This window comes from Pogona vitticeps, chromosome 2, assembly GCF_051106095.1.
Source record: "Pogona vitticeps strain Pit_001003342236 chromosome 2, PviZW2.1, whole genome shotgun sequence".
Lineage (NCBI taxonomy): Eukaryota > Metazoa > Chordata > Lepidosauria > Squamata > Agamidae > Pogona > Pogona vitticeps.
In genome coordinates this window covers 269,862,425-269,885,631 of record NC_135784.1, presented here as the reverse complement: position 1 = coordinate 269,885,631, position 23,207 = coordinate 269,862,425, and the positions used below count along the sequence as shown (strand labels likewise).

General features: G+C 42.3%; 1 protein-coding gene across 2 annotated transcripts in view; it reads right to left on the bottom strand.

The window, feature by feature from the left end:
* LOC140704941 (uncharacterized) overlaps positions 1–23,207 on the bottom strand; it is a 54,977-nt gene that overhangs the window by 8,513 nt on the left and 23,257 nt on the right. Inside the window, exons 2-4 of one of the 2 annotated variants that reach the window (XM_078386371.1) lie at positions 7,647–7,799; positions 6,302–6,480; positions 179–366 (exon numbers count right to left, since the gene is read on the bottom strand). The gene's annotated coding sequence lies outside the window, so the exon portion shown is untranslated. Of the gene's footprint in view, positions 1–178; positions 367–6,301; positions 6,481–7,646; positions 7,800–12,431; positions 21,238–23,207 lie in introns of those variants that run through there. The other variant, XM_078386372.1, reaches the window with a different exon arrangement.

Genomic DNA, 23,207 nt, shown 5'->3' with positions numbered 1-23,207 from the left:
AAATGTCTGCTGTGTTTTTTTTTTCTCTTGAGCCAAATATGTCTTGTGTTTCCAAGCTGGTTGCAAGGCAGGAAAAGCCCTTTCCACTGTTAGGGAGGGACTGCACAATACTGTACTACCTTCTTGGTTTACTAGTTCATTGTCTTCTCGCAGGTGGCTTAGCAGGCAAAGGACTTACCTTCTGCATGGTGAGCACAGCCAGAAGATGGATGGAGACAGTCCTGCACTGGCACTCTCTGAAATGAGGATGTGAAGAAATGTCATGTACTTAATGCTTGTTAACAAGAAAGGCTATCTTCATGCGCTGAGGCAACCCGTCCAGAGATCAGTGAGGTCCACAAAATCTCTTTCCTCTAGTAAGAGAATCTGAGAATGAGACAAAGAGGCTCTTTTGTTGAGGTTTCTGCAGTTTGCACAAAATATCTGTGTGCAAAACTATTATTTCTCTTAGGGAAACTAAGCATACATACAGACCCATACACAGAGATCAGAAGATTCCTTGATTCATCAAAAACAAGCAAACAACCCATCTGATGCTTCAAGTTTTTAATTGTCCCTAGAACAAAGTTTCTCTTTTCCCCTGTAAAATTAATATGGTGTTATAGACACATGGCTGTCTCCATTGATCATATATTTAGTGCATAATTTTGTCCAATTTCTGCAAAAATGTTCTTGCAAGTTTGAAAACTCTCATCGGAACTGGCAGAAAGTTTTTATGTAGGTTTTTTAAAAAATAAGCCAGAACTAGAATAACCAGGTTGCCTAGCAGGGACCTAGCCACGTTGAAATATATTCAAACAAATTCTAGGAAATTTGTTCCCAATGAAGTCTGCACAAGAACGCAGCCTAAGTTCTATTTGTCTGGACAGTACTCATTACCCACAAGTGTCCATACAATTCAAGCAGTATTTGCCTATCTTCTGTCAGAGGCTGAGCTACAAACTGGTGAAGTCTGTCAAAATGCAACCCCCTCTCTTACAATGATACACAGCTGAAGGCCGCTTCAATATTAGTTTTTATGACATAGCGATTAATGTGACACACTTGGAGAGCTATCTTTGTGACAGCTCTGCGCACTGATATTTCATGTCAAAAAAGGTGTATTTTCCTCCTAGAAATGGTTGCACCCATATTATTTGATGCTGTGAACTCATAGTTTGAAAAGTGGATACATGCAGTAATTTCCACTCCAGTACTGATGTAACACTTTGTTATGTATAGTTACTTTAGTACATGCTTCATAGAAATGAACAGCACCCACACTGCATGCTCATTGCACCTATTCATTTCAGTCTGTCATGTGAAAAAGAAACATCTTGCAAATTTTGACCATTGCTTCCAAATGTCTCCTGCAGTTTCTAGAATGAAAAAAGGAAGACAGTGAATCCAGAATAACATTGTTTTGAATTAATGAAATTCATGTTGAGATGGATTTATGAAAACCAGAGAAGATGCAATGGAACCACTTTCTTCTAGATAATTTTATTTATCGTCAGCTAATAAAGATGGAATTGAAAGCTATTGGAGAAGTAGCAAGATAGCTAGAATAAGAGGTGTGTGTGTGTGTGTGTGTGTGTGTGTGTGTGTGTGTGTGTGTGTACACTGACAAGTCACATACAACTTATAATGACCCTAACATTGTTTTTAAGGTACCCGTATTTTTCGCTCCATAAGACGCACCTTTCCATAAGACGCACCAATTTTTTAGGAGAAGAAAACAGGCAAATATCTGTTTTCTTCGCTCCATAAGACGCACAGACTTTCCACCCCCCTGTTTTGTGGGAAAAAAGTGCGTCTTATGGTGCGAAAAATACGGTAAGTGAGCTATTTAAGGAGTAGTTTTACTGGTGTCAGTCATTTCCATGCTTGGGCAGGGATTTAAACCCAGGTCTCCTTAGTCTTGGTCTGTCATTTTATCCACACCACTCTGAGTATCTAAAAATAAGATATGTAAACTCAACGAACTCCATCTAATGGATTTCATTCAGGATAACAGGTTGCAAAGAAAACTAACAGTGCAAGTCTACACACGTTACTAAATCCCATGGACCTAAATGGAATATAATATTAGCAGTGGAAAACAGTGCACTACAGGATGATTTTGCTGTTACTGTGTTCAGTTATACAGGCAGTACTATACTCGTTTCTATGGCCCATAGACATGTTGGTCTTCCATTTTTAAGTAAACATCTTGGGTATGAAACAAGCAACTGGTTAGAGAACTGTTTGCTCTGATCCAAGAAGTATTTTCTGAACAATAATCAGGAAGAGAGAAAGGTGAGGCATTCCAAGGATAGGATGATAACTGTGTGAAGCAGTGATTAAGTCAGAACAGTTTTATGATTTTCTGATGACCAGGGGTGTCCTTGTTTTAGCTTTCACCTTTCAGAGCATCTCTAAATAGACTGTTTTGATCATGAGTTTTACTGGTAGAGATCAGTTGATTCCAACTACGCTGTGATTTAATGGCAGCAAGCTCCTCTGAAGCCTCAGTTTACAAAACATGATCCATTAGAAAGGGAGGAATAAAAGATGCAATATTTCTATATGGTACTTCGCCCTCCCTTGGATTCTTACTGTAACAAACTGATTTTTTTAAAGCTGAAAATGTAGCAGAAGACTCATTAAAAACTTAAACAATTTAAAAATAAGGTTACAAACATTTGTACATGTTTACAATCCTTGTAAAATAGACACTTGTGTAACTACTTCACTCTGTTTCGAATATAAGGAACAGACTTTTATGGTTCTGTGAAGAATACACTCTTGTTTGAGCATACTTTTTGGTCAGCACATTTGCTTTTCATTTAGAGTTTGAAAAGCTTTGTATGTAGCCACTTTACAGTGGTTTTGCACGGTTGCAGATCCCTCCTATGCCCGGCTGCTGTAATCGCTCATCATGCTCACCGTCAGCATTAAGGGCTGCTTTCAGAAGAATTGCAACACGTAAGGTTTCATTCCCTTCCTGCCTGCTTGGTATGAAAGAATGGCAGTCCTTAGAAGCTCACTTGTTAAACTCAGATATATCCCATAGCTACTGTCCTGCTTCTTCTTCTAGGGATTTGAAGCCAAAATGATTGGTTCTTTAATCATGTTTGCTCCTAAGTGTACTTTTTTCTCAATTTTGTTTTCGTTATTTACCTATGTAAGCTCATCTTTTCTTGTAGATTTGCTAAAGTCCTCAAGAATTTGTAATTAAAAAGGGTGCCATTGAGTGCATTTAATCCAGCAGTTTAGTTGTCTGAAAAGAAATGGGTACATTTACAACAGTACATAAAGGACAGCATATCTATCTATCTATCTATCTATCTATCTATCTATCTATCTATCTATCTATCTATCTATCTATCTATCTATCTATCTATCTATCTATCTATCTATCTATCTATCTATCTATCTATCTATCTATCTGTCTGTCTGTCTGTCTGTCTGTCTGTCTGTCTGTCTGTCTATCTATCTATCTATCTATCTAAAAACAAGTAACAATAAGGCTGTGTGAAAAGTAAGTAAACCTAATTGACAAGATAGGGATGGAGAAGAATTTAATTTTGTTTTGTTTCTAATAGGAATTTTCCCTAATCCACCAATTTCTCCACATTCAGGGTGGAAAGGATCTAAGATTAAGAGCACTGAAATGTGAGACTGGTAAAAGTAAGAATCACACCCATTTAAGTCCAGGATTCTCAGTCCTTAACCTTTAGAAGTATGGATTTGAAGACTTTTCTATTCAAGTATGATAGTAGTGATTTAGAGATATCATCATCTCTTTTCTGAGAGGCTCTTCATATTTTGTGTCTGTTTGTTAAGAAAGAGCAACAAAAGATGGGGAATATTACTTTTTCGAATGAAACTCCCAGAACACCCCTTTGAATCACGGTAATTTATAGTAACATTTCCCATTTCTGGGAACATATGGCCCTCTCCATCCTGGGAATAATTGCACCATGTTCTTTTGGTTGGTGCAAATAGCGGAAAGTTTTTGCTTCAGGTCATTTTTGAGGAATTTATCAAAATGTGCAAATCACATACTTGGGACACCTTTGGCTCAAAACTGAACAAAAATGCCCAAGTGCGCTAGAGCCAGAGAGCCAGCAACATTGTCACTCTCCCTTAACTCATCCTCATGCTCAGGTCTAAGATGCTGGAGAAGAGAGCTTATTAAACCCCTCATTCCTAGCATCAAGTACAGCAGCTGCTCTGGAAGCATTCTTGTCTTAAGCACCTCAGCTGCTGCCTCCCACGTAGGAGCCAAGATTCAGGCAAATGGGAAGGAGCAGCTGAAGTCCACGGTGGAAGAATGAAGTCTGCCAAAAGGTCGGCAGTTCTTCGCCCTGCAAGGGAAAGAAGATTAAGGCATCCATTGCCTGGGTCCTGAGGTGACTGGCTAAGGTGCATAACAAAGGACAAATACTACCCAAGCCTCTCTAGCTGCATGAATCTGGGAAGAAGGGATCAACAGACCCTTTGGCATTCAGCTCTTGTGGAGAAAATGGCCAAGGGACAGAATAAGGAATCTTGAGCTGAATATTGGACTGGGCCATCACAGTAGCCTTATTTAACAATGTGTTCTTTTCTGTTCTACCCTTGTCACTTTTCTGTATCTGCTCACCTTTCATTAAACCTGACTTAACTGGGGGGGGGTGAGGATGGGAAGAAGGTTTGCTAGCCACCACAAGTTCTTTACTGGGTTCAGAAATTATGTCAAGTAGGCCAATTCCCCCCAAGTTTATTTTGAGTGCCCTGGTGGCAAATTAAAGCCATTTTTGTGAATGAACTGAATACTATTTTCCTTTCCGTTTGTTTCCTTCCACTATGTCCCATGAAATGGACAGAAATGTTACAAGCCAGTAGCTACTGATGCCCATGATGACTGGTGAGGTGGAAGACACAGAATCCAGTAATGAGTGCAGCCAGGGGTGGCAGGCCAAACCAAGAACAGAAGTCAGATTTCATACAAACATGCACACGGAGGCTTTCAGGCTCAGACAGAGCCTCACTCCCACACGGACAGATACATAAGCTAGCCAGACAGGCAAACAAGGAGTAGACTGGCACATGATATTCTGAGCTTATGACAGGGTAGTGCTCCTTTTATCCTCATACACTGTTCTTCATTGAGACAAGAGCCTTGTGGTGCAGTGGTTAAACTGCTGTACTGCAGCCAAAACTGTGCTCAGGACCCGGGGTTCAATCCCAGGTAAGCCGGCTCAAGATTGATTCAGCCTTCTATCCTTCTGAAGTCAATGAAATGAAATGCCCAGCTCGCTGGGGTGGGCAAACAATCTTTAGCCTGCATAATTAACTTGTAAACTGCCCAGAGAGTGCTTTAAGCTCTATGGGACAGTATATAAGCAGCACACTTTGTTTTTTGATTTTTCATTGTTTATCAGTAAAACATTTGGCCCTATAAAAGTCTTTTCTGCTATCATTTGCCCAGTCAGCCATCCTTTACCTTTGCCACTCCATCCGGAATAATGACGCGAGACAAGATAGTTGGGTTAAACCAGGGCCACGCATTATTGAACTATAACAAAGAAGAGGGGGCTGCTGTAGTGTGGAAAGGAATAGCTGGGTCTCCCGGGACCCTTTGCCAATGCGGGTGAGTCCTCTGCCCTGAGGCTGCATGGTTGCCAAGACAGCGCAACCCCAGCTGACCTCACCTGGGCCTCAAGCCCCCACATGTTTGGTGGCTCTTGGTCAGTGCGAGGCACCAGTGCACCCTCCCCCCCCCCGCATGCTGTAATCTCACAATCTGCAGTGCTGGGAGATCGGGTGATCTATAACCTTCCTGTGCTCTTACTAGGACTCACCAATCTAACTTCCTACTGCACTACCCGCCACGGCAAAGGGACTAGCATGACTAAGTCCCTTGCCCGCCCAAACTATTAATAACTGAAAGCAGGCCCCTCTGAATATTGTGAATGAATAACTCCATTTCCTGGTGTGAGAGATGCACCCCATCATGCCTGTAAAGCTCCGGCTTATTCAAACTAATGTTGTGGTGTCCAATAACTGTACCTTTCGACAGCCCGGCAAACTTCCCAGTTGACTCATCTGCAGGCTGTATTGATGCACTGTGATGGGCAATCTGTGTGCCACTGTGCTCTAGGTATTATTGTGGACCACAGAATGATCATTGAAGGGTGCTCAGTTTTCAACAGATGCAAATTGTGTATAATATCTAACAACTTTCCGCTATGCTTAGCTAAGTCATTACCACCAAGATGAACAACTAACACATCGGGGGGACAGCTATGAGGACCGTGAGGCACTGCATGTAGGAACACATCCCACTACATACCCCTCTTCCCAAACCACTCCAGTTGGGCTGAGGCCCCAAGGCCTAAGTTGCTCCCCCACGGTGATTTCGCAGCATGGCTCGCTGCCCAGAAGATAAAGCTGTGCCCAACTATCAAGATGCGGAGCCTCTTCTTCAAAACCTCTGCACCTGCAACAAAAGAAACAAGGCCAGCGACAAACCTAAACAAAAGGGAGAACACAAATGTAACACCTGTAACAGCTGGAATTCCAGTGTCATAACCGTTTAATATCTTCCAAGCCATTGCCAAGAGCAGCAGCTGTCGAGGCTGCTCCTATCCTAAATGAATGAGTGCCAAAGCATAACCCCACTATGCCAGACTGCTGTAGCGCCTTGTCCGTTAATTTCCAAAATTGGAATTTGGTCAACGGTGATCCATTGTTGTGCATGAAGAGATAGCCTGGATGTTGATTCCTAGAGGTCAAATATGCCTCCATTGGCAAAACGGGGCATATGCTATTTATTGAACATCTGCCTAACACAATATGCACTCCTTTCCCTCTCTAATCAGCCTTTGACTGTTGTATATGTATCAATAGGATCTCATTCTCAATGAGGATGTCCTGTCTCTGCAAGGCCGTTAGTGATGTGTCCGACTTGCTCATTGCTACTGCCTTGCTTATTCTAAGGGCTCCAAAGAATATTACTAAAAGCAAAAAGCAAAGTGTGCTGCTTATATACTGCCCCATAGCGCTTCAAGCACTCTCTGGGAGGTTTACAAGTTTGTTATGCAGGCTACACATTGCCCCCCCCAGTGAGCCCTATATATTAGGTCCAAATATTGAGCCAAAGATAAAGCCCTCCAAGGCTGGGCCCTTATTATTACAGCCTGGTAAATCAGAAAACCTGGTAGCCAATTAGCTCAACTGCACTCAGGTTTGCACCTCCGGAGTCTTTCTTTTTCTTTTTCATACCCTTTTTCCAATTCCTTATTGTCCACTTTTCTGTTTAAAACCTCGAAAACATCAATATAGTTGTCCCTTCAAATTTTTTCATTAGTTGCTGGGGTCAGGTGATTCCCTAATGGCATGGAATAATCTCCAAATCGGTAAAGCCTTGAGAGGCACAGAATTGTAACCTGTACCTGGGACAGAAGGGTATGGCCATACACCAACCCCTGGTATAACCCCTAAAGGCGTAGGATGAGACACCTGTGGATAAGGCGGAATCCATCCAATTGGGGGACCTGGTGGTGCTTGAGGTGACTGCATTCCAAGGCCATGTATGAATTGGTGTGAAGTGAACAGTGACATACCCATCTGCTCTGCACCCAGCCAAGGCCAGGTTACAGCATCCCTAAAGGTGTCTGTTGCTAGTGTCAACTCACCTGGAATTCCAGAGGTTGCTGGCTTCTGTTCAGCTGCTACAGCTAATTCTGGGTCAAGACTACCACCTGTAGCTTCAGACTGCGCATGCTGGGGTACCCAATGTGGTGCCTTGGCTCCAGTGGATAGCCTCTGGACTGCAGATCATTCGGTGTCTAATGTATTAAGACGACACAAGAGATTATCAGCCAAAGTGTTCAGTTTGGCCTTTCTGTGACCTTTGGAATCTCTGTAACCAGGCCCGGCTCCGAGCACAGAAAGGGACCTCACCAGCAAAACCAACATTCTGAACAGGTGAAATGTGAGGGGGTTAGAAGAGGGTTATATCGTAGTTTTTAATGGATCCTTCATTGTTTGGTCCTTATTATTCATGTTTTGAAATGCAATTTTATAGGAACACAGTGCCCTGATGAATTAGGATGTGGGTGGAAAAGAAGCCATGTGTACAGATTTCTAGAGCCATAACCTTTTGGCTGTGTGAAGCTTGGCCTTGGTGAACTCTGTTAGGATTTTAGAAGATGAGCAGGTAGAAGAAATTTCATGGCAACATGCTATAACACAAACTTTGAAAATCCAAGGTCCAGTCCCTGGGATTCTTGGACAGTTGCACCATTCTGAAATCCTGGCAACTGCTGCCAGTCATTTTAGACAAAACGACAGACCAATAATCAGTAAAAGGTGGCTTCCCATGTACCATATACAGTGGTGCCTCGCTTTACGATTGCCCCGCATTACGATGAAACTGCATTATGATGATCTTTTTGCAATTGCAATTGCGATCACAAAACGATGGTCCAAATGGGGTTTTTTTCGCTTTGCGATGATCGGTTCCCTGCTTCGGGAACCAATTCTTTGCAAAACAACGTTTTTTAAACAGCTGATTGGCGATTTCAAAATGGCCACCGGGTAAAGAAAATGGCTCCCCGCTGTTTTCTGGGACGGATTCCTCGCAAGACAGGCAGCAAAAATGGCTGCCCTATGGAGGATCTTCGCTGGACAATGAGTTTTGATCCCATTGTAACGGACTGAAGGGGTTTCAATGCATTTCAATGGTTTTTTCGCATTACAATGTTTTCACTTAACAGCGATTTTCCTGGAAGAGATTATCGCCGTTAAGTGAGGCACCACTATAATCACTACAGCCAAACCCTGAGTGAAACATAAGAATATAGGCCCAACAAGACATTATGTGAGGAGAGATCAGTGTATAACAAACCAGTTTGAACCCTATTATGAAAAGAGTTGGAATTGTTGGAATACAGCACCAATGAATGCATCGAGTACAAAAAACCAAAAATACGTTGGTGTGGAGAAACAGCAGTGCTCCACTACAACTACTGCTAATGACGAGCTCTACTTCTGAGATATTTCTTGGCAAATCTGGAGATATTCTGGAGAATTTCAAAGGAGCTCTTGTGCACACCTATATTTTGAACCCAGTCTTTTTTGCATTATCATAAAGGAGGAGTGAGAAGAGAAAGATAACTTGATAATTATAGTGCATGAATCTTGCTAATAGTAAGAGATGTACATGTGCCCTCTAACTGGTTCTGTGCCCAAATAAAAGGCTTTGTATTAAAAAACAAAACAAAATAATACAGCATTCTGCCTACCGGCTGCCAATCAGCTGATCAGCGGCAGAAAGGCAGCCACCACCCCACATAGCCACCCAATGCCACAGCCTACCCAACCCCCTTCCTTTCCCTACCTTAGGCCCCACGCCACCCCACTCCCACCAACACCCTCTTACCTTAATCACTGCTGCTGGGGGTCTTCTGGGCTTGGACACATGCATGTAAAAATGGAAACTGGCTGCCCTTTGCAAAGATGGCAGCTGTAGCTTCATTTAGGGTAGGGAAGCTGCAGCTGCCATCTTTGCAAAGGGCAGCCTGGATTCCCTTAGCCCAGGGGTCTCAAGCTTAATTTACCTGGAGGCCGCTGGAGGCAGAGTCTGGGTGAGGCTAGGCTGCATCAAATTTTCTGCCAAGCGGAGCAAGAGCCTGAGGAAGCCGCCCAGGAGTTTCCTTAGGCCTTCTGGGGCTCCGAGGAGGAGGAGGAGGAGGAGGAGGAGGAGGAGGAGGAGGAGGGGCGCACGAGCCCTCATTGCCAGCCACAACCCCCCTCCGGCTCCTTCTTCACTACCACCACCACCACCAGAAGTAGGATGAAGAAGCGGAGAAGGGAGGGAGCGCCAGCGACTGCCTAGTGCCTAGGGCATGACATAATTTTTTTTAAAAAAAACCTCACAGAATCGCCTTGCCAAAGGAGAAAAGCCCCTAGCAGCTCCTGTGAAATTAAACAGAATGGGGCAGGGGGCTCCACAGGTGCACACACGCGCATACACACACGCACACAAACACATACACATATGGAGGTCTGGCATCCTTCCTCTGAAGGCCTCCTTCAAAAAAAGGCACACTCACTAGCAGCAGCTACTCCCACCATGACAGAGGAGCAAACTTTGCGAGGCGAGCCCAGGCAGCCTCCAGAGCTGAGGCAGCTGAAGCAGGATGGAGGAGGAGGAAGCACCACCAGGCACTGAGGCAGCCACTGGCTGGGCTGGTGCTGGGGGTGCTGAGAGAGAAAGAGAGCCAGAGAGCTGCTTGTCTGGAAGAGGTGGTGGCGGTGGCAACTGCTGTTGGTGGCTTGAAGGCACTCTTTGAGGAGGGGCCGGGAGTGAACTCTGCTCTCAGGTATTGCTCGGCGGCGGCTTGGGTGCTCAGGGAAAAGGGCTGGCAGCACACCTTGCTCACTGGCTCTCTCCCAAGACAGCGCCTCTTGCACCCTCCATCCGGAACTTCAGCCTGCAGTTGGGAGAGAGCTAGCGAGCGAGACAAGGGTTTTTTTGACTCTTGATAGCAGAGGATGCGTGGGCACTTCAGGGGGGGCCGGCAAGGTGGGGGCCACAAACTATCATCTGGTGGGCCACAAATGCCCCCAAGGCCACATGTTTGAGACCCCTGCCTTAGCCTGTCTTAAGGGAATACAGGCTGCCCTTTGCAAAGATGGCAGCTGCAGTTTCCTTACCCTAAATGAAGCCACCACCGCCATCTTTGCAAAGGGCAGCCAGTCTCCCATTTTACACGCTGTGGCTGCGAAGGCCTGATGGAAGGCCTCAGCAGCAGCTATTAAGGTAAGGGGGTGTTGGTGGGAGTGGGGTGGGGGTTAAGGTAGGGAAAGGAGGAGTGTGTGGAAGTAGGCTATTGGGGTGGCTGGCTATGTGTGTGTGTGTGTGTCTGCCTATCTGCTTCTGACTGTAGGCAGAATGAGTTTCTGTGCCATGTGGTAAACTCTCCTGGGGGGACCCAATTTGTGGGTGAATAACTCGAATGTTAGAATCTTCACCAAAGTTGGCAGGTGTGCTGGGGAAAGACATAGGAAGCTCCGTTGTGATTTCAGATTCTCTAAGTACCTGGGGGGAGCTTTCCTGAGGGGTGTCCTCTTTGTGACTATATAACAATGATCCAATGTTCACCAAATATTCAAGAGTAGAAAACTGTCTGAGGATACTTCCCTGCAAATTTGGTGTCCTGTTCGGCTGCTACAGCTATCTCTGGATCAAAACTACCACCTGCAGCATCAGACTGCGCATGCCTGGGTACCCAATGTGGCGTCTTGGCTCCAGTCTCTGGGGGGGGGGCAGTGTTATAGCTTTTTAGAATGCAGGCAAATCAATGGATTGATTCGTCAACTCGTTGAAGAATATTCATATATTTGTATTCATTGATCTGTTATCCTTGACGAATAATGGATCAAAACGAATCACCTTTTTTTAATTTGTCCCCATCTCTAGTCATGATGCAAAAAAGAATAGTTGCCTCCATCAAGAAGGATGCCCACTGTAGAAACATGAATCTTCTTTCCTCTCAGTGTGGCATTAATTAATCCACAACATTATCTTTCTGCATTGCCTTTGCTCAGTTAAAACAGCAAATTTTAAAAAGTGTGTGTACGTGTGTGTGTGCATGCGTGCACACACTAGTTCAAACACCCTGTTCATGAATTATTTATTGGCTGTGGTTAACGTTCTTGCTTTCATAGTGATCTTTTGTGCAAAGGATTGCACACTTTACAGAGGCATTTCAGTGGCAATTGAAGATCCATGGTATCTCTTCATGTGGCAGAGAGAAAAATGGCACTTTAATTGTAGAGCTGCTATACATTTTGCTCTTGAAGTGTGGCAAAGCAAAACAGGATTACGTATAATTTGAAGTTATTTTTAAGTGACTGCTTGAAAGCAGAGACAGAGTACATTAGCACTGGATGCTCAAAATTAATCAGAAAGGGTGATGAAGCTTAAAAGAAAGAAACCACTTAAGATCATATGCCTTGTAGAAGCAGAGAAGTGATAACCATTCTGATGTGTGTTATTCCCTGTTATCAGCAATGCCTGCTTCTCAGTTCTTCCCACACAGATATAATGTCAGTATGATGGCATGAAGCCTCTATGAGGGAATATCCTGCTTTGATCCAGCCATAGTTGTAGGCAGCCTGTGATCTCAGGTACACATTCCCTTTCAGATTAAAGGATGCAGCTAGAAAGGTTGACCCTACCATTTAGATGTATTGAAAGGCCTCAGACAGTAGATGCTGGGAAGCAACAGCAGAGTGTTGGAGGAGATGACTGGTGTGCTATGCAGCTTGCCCTGACTCATCACTGACACTGAAAAATGCTTTGACTGCCAGTCCATTTGGCTTTTATAAATGGGACAAAAAGCACCAAAACATCTTGGATCAGTCCTGGCAGATTGTTAATTCAACATGGCTTTTATTTATTGGAATTACCTCCTGCCCATCTAGCGGCGAACTACTACTCTGGGCAACTTACAGAAGCACAAATAAGACAGCATTAAGCACAAAATAATGCTTAAGATAAAAATAATAACAAAAGAACAAGTCAAGCATCATAAACATAAACTGATCACACATAATGAACCCCCCCCAAGAGGGTGAAACAAATCAATTGAAATTTAAACAAAATGGGTTAAATGTCTCTCACGAGGGGAAAATGTACCCAAATGCCTGTTTAAATAGCACTGCTTTCATTTCCTTCCTGAAGGACAGCACGGAGAGAGCGTGGTGCACATCTGCATGCAGTGAATTCCATAATGTTGTGGCCACCACCGAAAAGGTTCAGTACCTGGTGGATCTTTTCTGGGCCTGCCTCAGGGTGGCCACCTGAAACAACACTGCCTGAGATGATTGAATTGCCCAGGTAGTAGATCTTAGAGAGAGATGTCCCCACATGTACCAAGGTCCACACCATTTATGGTTTTATAAGTTAATTCTAGCACTTTGAATTGGGTATGGAAGCAGATAGGAAGCCATTGCAGATGTGCCAGGATCAAGGAGATATGGTTGAATCTAGAAAGTCCTATGATCAATCTGGCAGCTATATTTCGTACCTGCTGTAATTTCCATGGTCACCTTTTGCATGGGAATGAGTGTTGGCTGTGGATGCACATGTGCAGTGTTCATGGAAGGCTGTTTATATGCACAAGTGACTGCCTCCCTGCATGGGCTTCAGAGTCATAAATCTCCATCAGTGATACATATAACGAATCCTAGAAGAATCACATGATCTTATACAAATAAGAACTAATATGGAATCAGTAAGTCAAAATAGCCCAGTCTAGGGATGTAAATCTCCACTTACTTTGTTCTTGAATTTAAGAATGAAACATTGAAGAAGAAGAAGAAGAAGAAGAAGAAGAAGAAGAAGAAGAAGAAGAAGAAGAAGAAGAAGAAGAAGAATCCTTCCATCTGGGTGAGTTTTTGTGCATTTTGTATAGTCTGGGACTTTTTTGTCAAAAAGTCACAAAAGTGGTTTTTGTGCCAAAAACATTTTGTGCAGGTTTGCTTGGTTTTTTTTTTTTGGGGGGGGGAGGGTTGCAGAAAAAAAAACACAGATTTTTTTTCTAATACTGCTGGTGATTGTAAAGAGTTGGCCTTGTCACTCTCTTGTGAAAATGAAAAACATCTCTCAACAATTGAAAATTGTTTAAACATAGTGTTCTTGATATGCTGATATGGCCCTTTGAACCCAGGATGAGAACATTTGGGGGCATTTGTTATAACATTGTTCCATCTTAATACTTCTCGTGGTGATGGATCCCATCCTATGGGATGCTGTCAGATGGTCTCATGTTAGGTGACCATGACTTAATTAAGTACAAGTTAAAATAGCATAATCAAGTGGTAATGCTGGCCTTTAAAAAGTATTTGAAAACATTATTTGAAGTAATTTTTTCACCATCTATTTAATCATTTTGGAATTGTTTTAGATGGGTTTTTTTTAAAAAAAAAAATCACAGGCCATCCCTGGGCATTCTTTTCCAACCATACCCTTTCATAGTCCTGCCTTTGTGTTTTATGGCAATTAATTTGAATGCTTTTGTCAGGAAAAAAATGCTATCTCTGTATGGGAACTGATTGAACAATGTGCGTAATCTGATATTTAATTCAGACCTTTGTAAATGAAGGAGGCAGTTTGCCTTTAGCTTCCAGCAGGACAAAGTGGTGCCCGTTAATATTTGATGAGAATGATTATTTTAAACAGTTTGAGAAGACAAAAAAGGAGGAAAAAAATAAAAAGGAAAAGAAAAAAAAAGAGAAAAAAAACACTTGCCAGAGACTGTGTGAACATCACTGCACATCTGAACCATGGATTTCCTGTCAAAAGAGAATGGAGCAGCAGTTTTTCTTCACAACCACACAGCCCAGTCTTAAAGCCAAATTGTTCAGGTTGCTAATAGAATTGGCTTTATCAGTCTACTTTTCATAAATCGATACAGAGACATTCTAGGTTCTTTTCCTCACAAAATCCATATGGAACCATAGAGTAGGAAGAGGGTGAGAAAGGCTATTTTGTTCCACTCTTGCCACAAAACAACCTTGCCTGACATGCCAATTTTGTAAAGGAGGCACACCAGACACTGAGATTTCCAGGGAGGGGAGAGTTGAGTAAAACATAAGTAAGGTGTTTTTTTGTTTGTTTGTTTGTTTTTTGGTAGGCATCCTTCAGTCTCAAGAGACTATGGTAATGTGCTCTGAATAGAGTCTTGGAACAGTATCTAGTGTGGCTGAGAACGCCAATTCAAGAGTGACATTCCCTTCCACACTGAAGACAAATACAATCTGTCCCGTCCAGCTCCCTGATTTTGCTGGTTTTGGGACAGCCTCTTTGCCTTGGCCTGCTGGACAAGTGTCTCTTCAAATTGGGAGAGGCCGTGATGCAATGCCTGCTTCCGGGCTGAACGCTCAGATGTCAAGGTTTCCCATCTGTTGAAATCCATTCCTAAGGCTTTCAGATCCCGCTTGCAGATATCCCTGTAATGTAGCTGTGGTCCCCCTCTGGGGCACTTTCGCTGCACTAGTTTTCAATACAAGAGATCTTTTGGAATCCAATCATCAGCCATTCTCACGGCATGCCTAAGCCAATGTAGACGTTGCTGTTCCAGTAATGTATACATGCTAAAAATTCCAGCTCGTTCTAGGACTACTCTATTTGGAACTTTGTCCTGCCAGGTGATACCAAAAATGCATTGGAAACAATGTATATGGAACATGTTCAGCTTCCTATCTTGCCATGCACAAAGGGTCCAGGACTCGCTGCAGTACAGGAGTGTGCTCAAGAAACGGGCTCTATAGACTTGGATCTTGGCATATGCCATCAGCTTTTTATTAAGTTATACTCTCTTTGTGAGTCTAGAGAACGTGGTAGCTGCTTTGCCAATGCGTTTATCCAGCTCAACATCTACAGAGAGTGTCAGAGATCATTGAGCCAAGGTACACGAAATCATGAACAGCCTTTAATTCTTGTGTAGAAATGGTAATAGAGGGAGCTCTGGCCCATGACTTGTGTTTTCTTCAGGCTGATTGTTAATCCAAAATCTTGACAGGCCTGCCAAGATTTTGCAAGATGTTTGTATGTATCCCATAATGTTCCAAGGGCTGAACCAAGATATTATACTGAGGCAGAGCAGGAATAGGCACACTCATCCAGCAAATTTAAGGAGGAGAGTGCCCAGTGTTGGCCAGGTTCTTTGGACACATAGCACAAAACTCACAAGTCCTTCCTTCTGCATGTAATGGAAAAATACAATAACAAAAATCTAAAACGTCCTAAAAATCTGATCTCTTTCTCTCTTTTTTTTAGTGATACACCTAATCTACTTGCTGAAACTACTGCCTGATTTTACCTAATAGTAAGGCCAGCTATGAGGACATACACCTTAAAGCAATCAATTCCAGACATTTTGATGGACTTCCTTCCTATTTAAATAGCTTTCCTTTCCTTCCTTCCTGTGAAGTAGGGGGTGGGAGTCCCCCCTAGTAGGGCTCTACTAGGGTGGGTGTTAGGGGGAAGGCCTTTGTCTACCCAAAATCTATGACTGGTCATACCTTTGTTAGTGGCAGCAAATGTCAGGCTCTGGAATAGGGCTCCCTGCAGGCAAGACAGCAGTTTCTTTGGATCTGCTGTACTCAGTGCCACACTCTTCTCTGAGGGGAAATCAAACCTCTTGCCAACAGTTAGAGCTTAGAAGTAACTAGTTACAAAGACCTAGCTACTTGTAAGTAACTTTTCCCCCAATAGCAAGTGATATTGTTCCTCTGGTCTAACTGTAACTTGTATATTACTTTTACAAGTATGTGAACATGATCTTGCTAAAAGATGAAGAAGGAATATTACATTGTTCAAATGCTGGTTTGCACAATGTCTCATACTGCTATCACGTGGCTTGCTGGAAGTGTTGAGGCAACAAGGCGGAAAAGAAAAAGTGCATTTTTTACCATTTGCAAGCTGTGTGTAGTATTCAATTTTTTTAAAAAGTCTGATTAGCTAAGTTGCTTTTGAGAAATGGTAAGATATACTTTTAATTAAAACTACAGTGGTGATGAATTATTTTTAGGAGTATTCCAATGGCATTGACTTACCTTTTAAAAGTAAATTTCCACCCTCTGGGTATGCCAGTCTGGATTGGCAGAACTAATTGCTTTTCTATAGTTTCTGACATGGATGTATTTGGAATAAAGTATGGCCGGCTGAAAAGCCTGGTGAAACTATTGCTTGGGGGACTTCCTTGCACCAGAAAATGCAAAGCAGCCGGCCCTTAGAGGGGACCATATAGGTATTGCTGTGCTCATTTCCAGCCCCATACAGAATGTGAATGCAGCTACTTTGATCCCAAGTTAGAGAATTCCCGGTGTCCTTAAAGCAACTCTTCTTCCTTTCCGCCTCTGGCCCATTCCACCTGTTCCGTTACATCTCTGTATTGCACAATCCTCACGCCCACAGCCCCACCTTTATTTGATATTTTTAGAAATCCTTCACTGAAATCACCAAGACAGAATTATTAACAATTGCTTATACTGTATTTCAGTTCAGACTTGCTAGCAGCCAGAAGTATGCCACTGAAATAAAGTCCGCCTGTGCAATTCTAGATAACATTCAGATCTCTCAGAGTTTTGCTGTTGATTTCAATGGTGTTTGCATTGCACCCTAAATTTTAAAGCTCCTGATTACAGCTGGCAAAGCAAAGCTTATGTGAAAATATGCCATACATTTGTGGCATTATATTTTACTCAGAGTAGGCTGGCCCATATCAGTGCGGTTGCTTTGTCTGGCAAGGAACAGTATGAGTAACCATGTGTTTGTGGGCAATTTTGTTTGTCTTTTCATCTGGCATTTGTACTGACATATTTCCAGCAAACCACACCAGCTTCTGAGACTTGAATAACCCTGTATCATTATATGCCATTCAGCATTTGCCCACATCATAGCCTTTGGATAGGAGAATTGTATCTTACTGGTAAACGTTAAGAGGTCCATGGCTGGCAATCCTTTCCACCATTGTATTTAAACCCAGCTGCAGATTGTGTATGTGTGTGTGTGTGTGTTCTCCTATGGAGCCTTCCCAAGTCACTATCCTTATACGATCTTAGCCAGTAGATAGCAAGCACTCTGCTATTAACATTGGTTCTGCTTATAGCAGTGTAAGGCATATCTGAGGCAAACAGACATTTTTCCTAACTGAATTTCTAAAAATATGTGATATTGAAATCTTTCTTTACACAAAGATGCAAATGAGAGAAGCTAAGTACATTGCTTTTCCTGACACTCGGAGATTAATCTGTAATGTGTGAAGGGCAGCATGACCGCTCACTCTTTCTCTCTTGCACTCTTTCACTGCCTTTCTCTGCATATGTGTGTGTGTGTGTGTGTGTGTGTGTGTGTGTGTACTGGCTGCAGAGCTGGTATTTCCATGATTTCGATATTCTGAAGGAAAGAGAGCCCCAGCAAAAATAATACAGGCTATACGGATTTTCCAATGCAGAATAAAATATCCGTTTCAGAGATGAAGGGGGGGTTCACACGTGAAACATCCCTTAGAAAGTAAACATAGAATTCAAGTAACTTAATAGTGGAACATTAAAATAGAAATCTTTTCTCCTGATTTTCATATGGAAGACAACAACTCCCACTCTGTAAATCATGGTAGTGTTAATTTTAAAAGGCAGGTGGCTTAGCAAATGTGTTCTCCATGATGAACTGGGAATGAAATATTGTGAATTGACAAATATTGAAATATCTTTCCAAGAGAGAGGAGTTTAGAAATCCATTCATTTTACATTGGTTTTATTTTTAAAAAATCTGCATGTTTTGGGATGTCCACTGAAGTTAAAACATATTTCAGAAAATCAGCTCAACAGCAACCCCACCCCAGCAAAATTGCCCTCATTTGTCTCCCTGTCACAAATTGAAGACTTAAATGTGTGCCTTCCCAACCCACCCTTCAGGTACTCATTTCTCACCTTTGAATTCTCTGAGATAGCCTGAGATAGAAAACTATCAGAACAAGTAAATCCAATGGAATCCAAAATTTATGTCATACCCATGGGGGGCATTCTTGACAACAGGAATACAAGGGGAGCTATATTGTATCAGAAAAAGGCCCATGTAATCCAGCATTCCATTTCCATGCTGGAAATGGAAGAAGCCTGCAAGCAGAACATGAGTAAAATGCCATTGCCATTCTCTTCTTTGGGGTGGGGGAATGCATCCTGGGACTGTGCAGGTTGCCCAAGGATACACAGGCTGGCTCTACTCATAAGAGACAGTGGAGAATCAAATTCCCAAACTCTGGTTCTACAGGGAGATAATCTATTGAGCTGTCCAGTCAGCTACATGTAAAAAAGATAGGGAGTTAATTCTGACTAGTAAAATCAAGCAAGTCTACCTAGTATCTCAAAGAATTTCATGACTGCACAATAGATGTCTTAAATCTTTCAAATGTCCCTGCACTGTGGGATTTCCCCCCCCCCTCCTATAACACATTAACTGGGCTACTCCATCCTGTAGCAGCAGTAGCAAAGGTGAAAATATTATCAGTGGTTGCACTATTGCTACCAAAATATTAGCATTTATGCTTTTAGGAGTAGCACAAAACATAATAATAGAGACATGCATGTATTTCTCATATGTATTTCTCAAACAAGTGCCCCAAATCCTGCTTCCTTCTTCTGTTAACAGATGCTCTGTTGTTTACAATTGAAAGGGCATTTTTGAAAAATTGTTAGGTAGCAGTGTGCTCCTTGAAATATTCTTCCATTGTAGGCATGAAGACCTGCAATACATTGACAGTAAGTCCGTGTGCTCTGGAGAAGTACTACTTTTCTTTTCATATCTGGAAATCCCCGGATAACATATACATTCTCCCCACGGGTATCATCTCCACTGATTCATTGTAGTCCTCTTACACAATGTCTTCTGGAGATTTGCCTGGCCATTTTCTATGATGCAGTGCATGAAATCATAGTAATCATTTAGACTCACACTGAAGATCAATATGAACATTATTCATTGACAAGTTGAAACTACTGGTAAAACTAACTCTTCTTGACATGTGCAGGGAAAGAATGCTCACACAATGCAAGTTTGTTTATGTCTACATACAAGTGATGCATACGATCTCTAACTACATCAGTCAACATTTCTGGCATTTTAAGGAGAGCTTTGGGACGTGGTGGCGCTGCAGGTTAAACCACAGAAGCCTCTGTGCTGCAAAGTCAGAAGACCAGCAGTCATAAGATCGAATCCACGCGACGGAGTGAGCTCCCGTCGCTTGTCCCAGCTCCTGCCAACCTACCAGTTCGAAAGCATGAAAATGTGAGTAGATAAATAGGTACTACCTCGGTGGGAAGGTAGTGGCTTTCCATGTCTAATCACGCTGGCCACGTGACCACAGAAACTGTCTACAGACAAAATGCTGGCTCAACGACTTGGAGACAGGGATGAGCACCGTGTCCTAGAATCGGACACGCCTGGACCAAATGTCAAGGGGAACCTTTACCTTGTTCCTATTGCTGGACTGAAGAAGTCCGACCATAGGATAACAACGATATAATGGCTAAAATCCTTTTACTTAGTGTATTAAGGGACAACAGAGTAGGCCCATTGAATCGGGGGGAGCCAACTCCTCCATAAGCTCCATTGAGTCAATGAGCCTACTCTAGGCATGAATTATTACACCAAACAACAAGATTTTAATAAACAAGTTTCTACACTGTTGTACTTTGTTATCAAATCATCACCAGTTCCCTTTCAATCAATTGTCCCTTTAATGGTTGGTATAGTATACACTGTTGAATGTTTTAACTTGTAGTTCTGCCTTCTCAAGCAGGAGACACATTGAATATAGGTAACATACATATATATCATCCTTTCCTTTCTATTGTTGATCTTTGCAGTAATGATGGCTGTAGCTTACATGGTTGTTATGGGTTTCTTGGGCTATTTGGCTGTGTTCTGAAAGTTGTTCTTCCTAACATTTCACCAGTCTCTGTGGCTGGCATCTTCAGAGGACTGGAGTCAGAACTTTGTCTGTACTCTGGTGCAGTTGCACCAGATCACAGACAGAGTCCTGACTCCTGTCCTCTGAAGATGCCGGCCACAGAGACTGATTAGGAAGAAAAACCTCAAGGTCATGGCCAGACAGCCCAAAAAACCTGCAACCACCACTGGATCCCGCCCGTAAAAGCCTTGGAGAATATACTGTAGCTTACACTTGGCCAAAGGTGTTGTCAGTGTTGAAACCTCAGAGTTGTTTCTCTTCTTGCAAGGCTTCTTCCCAGACAGAGTAGAATATCTGACATTGTGGAAGTAGTTGCAGCAATTGGAGGGAGTGGTTATTCTACTTTGGTATTAAGCCAGATACATGTCTGAAGCCCTCAGAGATCCAAATAGGAGGTATCTTCTTTCCATCGTAAGTTAACAAACAGGAACCAATCCTGAAAGTCTACAAACTCTGTTGCCGTATAAAACAGTTCTGTTTAAGTCACCAGCAGAGGTGGGATAAACAGAAAATGCTAGTAAAAACTGTACAAGTTGGAAGCAAAAGATGTAAATATGCTTAACAGTCACCAGAGTAACCACTGATTCTAGAACATTCACTTCTTGAACTTTCTGGAAACTTTCCTAAACTCTGATGTTCTAAATCTCACTGAATTTCTGGAGAGGGAGAGTCCAGTTTCATTTTATCTTCCCCAGGCATCTGGGAACTTCAGTAGACACTAGTCTGAAGAAAGGGCAAGCTGGGAAAGAAAAAGGGAGAGGAAGGATAGAAACTTATTGAGATTATGCTTGCTGCGAATCTTAACTTTCTGGAAAGAGGGCTCAGATAATATCAAGAAAATAAAAGAAAATAACAACCTTCTACTTTTACTTATCTCGGGAGTTATGATATAGCTCTCTGAACTGCTCACCCAGATGTCCATGTCATATAACTTATACCCAAGGAAATGTGTACAGGAGATTGATATAGTTGCATTTATTGCAAATCAGTAATTGGGAAAGTTACTTTCTTGGACTACAGTTCCCAGAATTTCACACAGCTATGCTGTCTATGGGGTTTGGCAGTTATATTCCTCCAAAAAGTAACTTTTCCAAGCACTCTTGGGCATCTTATCCAGTACTGTAGCCCACAGCAGTGAAACAAAACAACAATTGTATTGGTTGGGGTTTTAGAAATGATTAAAAGTATTTATATATTCTTATACGTATTTAGTAGAAAGGATTTTACTGAGAAAAAACAAAGCAAAATATTGGTGCGTATTCCTTGTAACGAGACATAAAGAAACCTATTTTAGAGGGTTTTTTTGGGGGTTGGGGGGAATAGCTCTGTTCGCCTTTTGAAGCAAAAACAGCAAAGAATATGATGGCGCCTTAAAGACTGGCGAGTGTTATTTGTCGTACACTGTCCTAGGCTGCAGCCCATTTCCATCGGATGTGCAGGGCATTGCCTCATTTATTATATACTGTACAAGTTTGGTTGGGAAGGAGTAGCCAGTGGGGAGATAGGGCATAGAGAGGCGGAAAGTACAAACATCAGTTGTATGTATTCGCCTTCGTGAATACATACAAACATCAATCATTATCTCAAATTTAATCATTAGCAAATTGTAGTTGGTTGGTAGCAGAGATACCCTAGCATACAAGAGCATCCTTGTCTTGAGATGGGGAAACTCATGGAAACGATAAAGGGAGAGGGTCTATTAAGTCTAATGGAGACCGCTTTCTACTCCCAACACTCTACTCTGACAGGCTCTCCAGGGAGTTTAACTCAAAAACACACTGCCACCACCCCATTAATTATTTACTCTAAGCCCAGTAGTTTGGCAATGCAAAGCACTTAATTTAGTACCTCGAAGTCCTCTGTGATTCAAGAACACTGTGACAAACGGACTAACTGGACAAAGAAAGGTAAACTGGACTATTTACTAATAATACTAATAAAATCACTTAACGATTTTAATTGGTGCCAAAAAATTCATCGCTATGGGAAAACATCACTAAGCGAAACCCATTTTCCCATAGAGATGCATTGAAAACCGGATAATCCATTCCAATGGGAACGGATTGCCGTCCTTAAGCGAAAATCGCCATAGGAAACATCGCTAAGCGAAACGCAGTTCCCCCATTGGAATGCATTGAAACCTTTTCAATGCATTTCAATGGGGGAGAAAAAAAATCACCAAAAATTCAAAAAGAGTCAGAACGAAGCCAAATTTGGTTAACAAAGGGTTTATTAAGTGCACTAACGATTTCAAGCACTCCAAACCCTTTTAAAACAATTTAACACCTTTTAAAAATAGCGAAAATGGAGCTGTCAAAAACATCGCTAAGCGAAACAGGGGGACCTAAACTGTCATCATTAAGCGAAGCAAGGTCCCAAACATCGCTATATGAAATTCCCCCATTGGAAACATTGCTAAACGGAGCACATGATCGCTCCAAAAACCTCATCGCTAAGCGAATACATCGTTAAACAAAGCAATCGCTAAGCGAGCCACCACTGTACTAAAATATTTAATCTGTAACTCTGGAATCATGCCTTATATTTTTCCTCACAATTCCTACCATTTGACATTACTTTCCCTTATGCTTTTGCTTGCAAATCAGATGGGGGCTAGAGGGCTTTTTTTTTTTTTTTTTGGTCATTAGAACTGATGGCAAAGAGTGACCAATTTGATGAGAATGTCATCAGAAACCTCTTTGCACAACA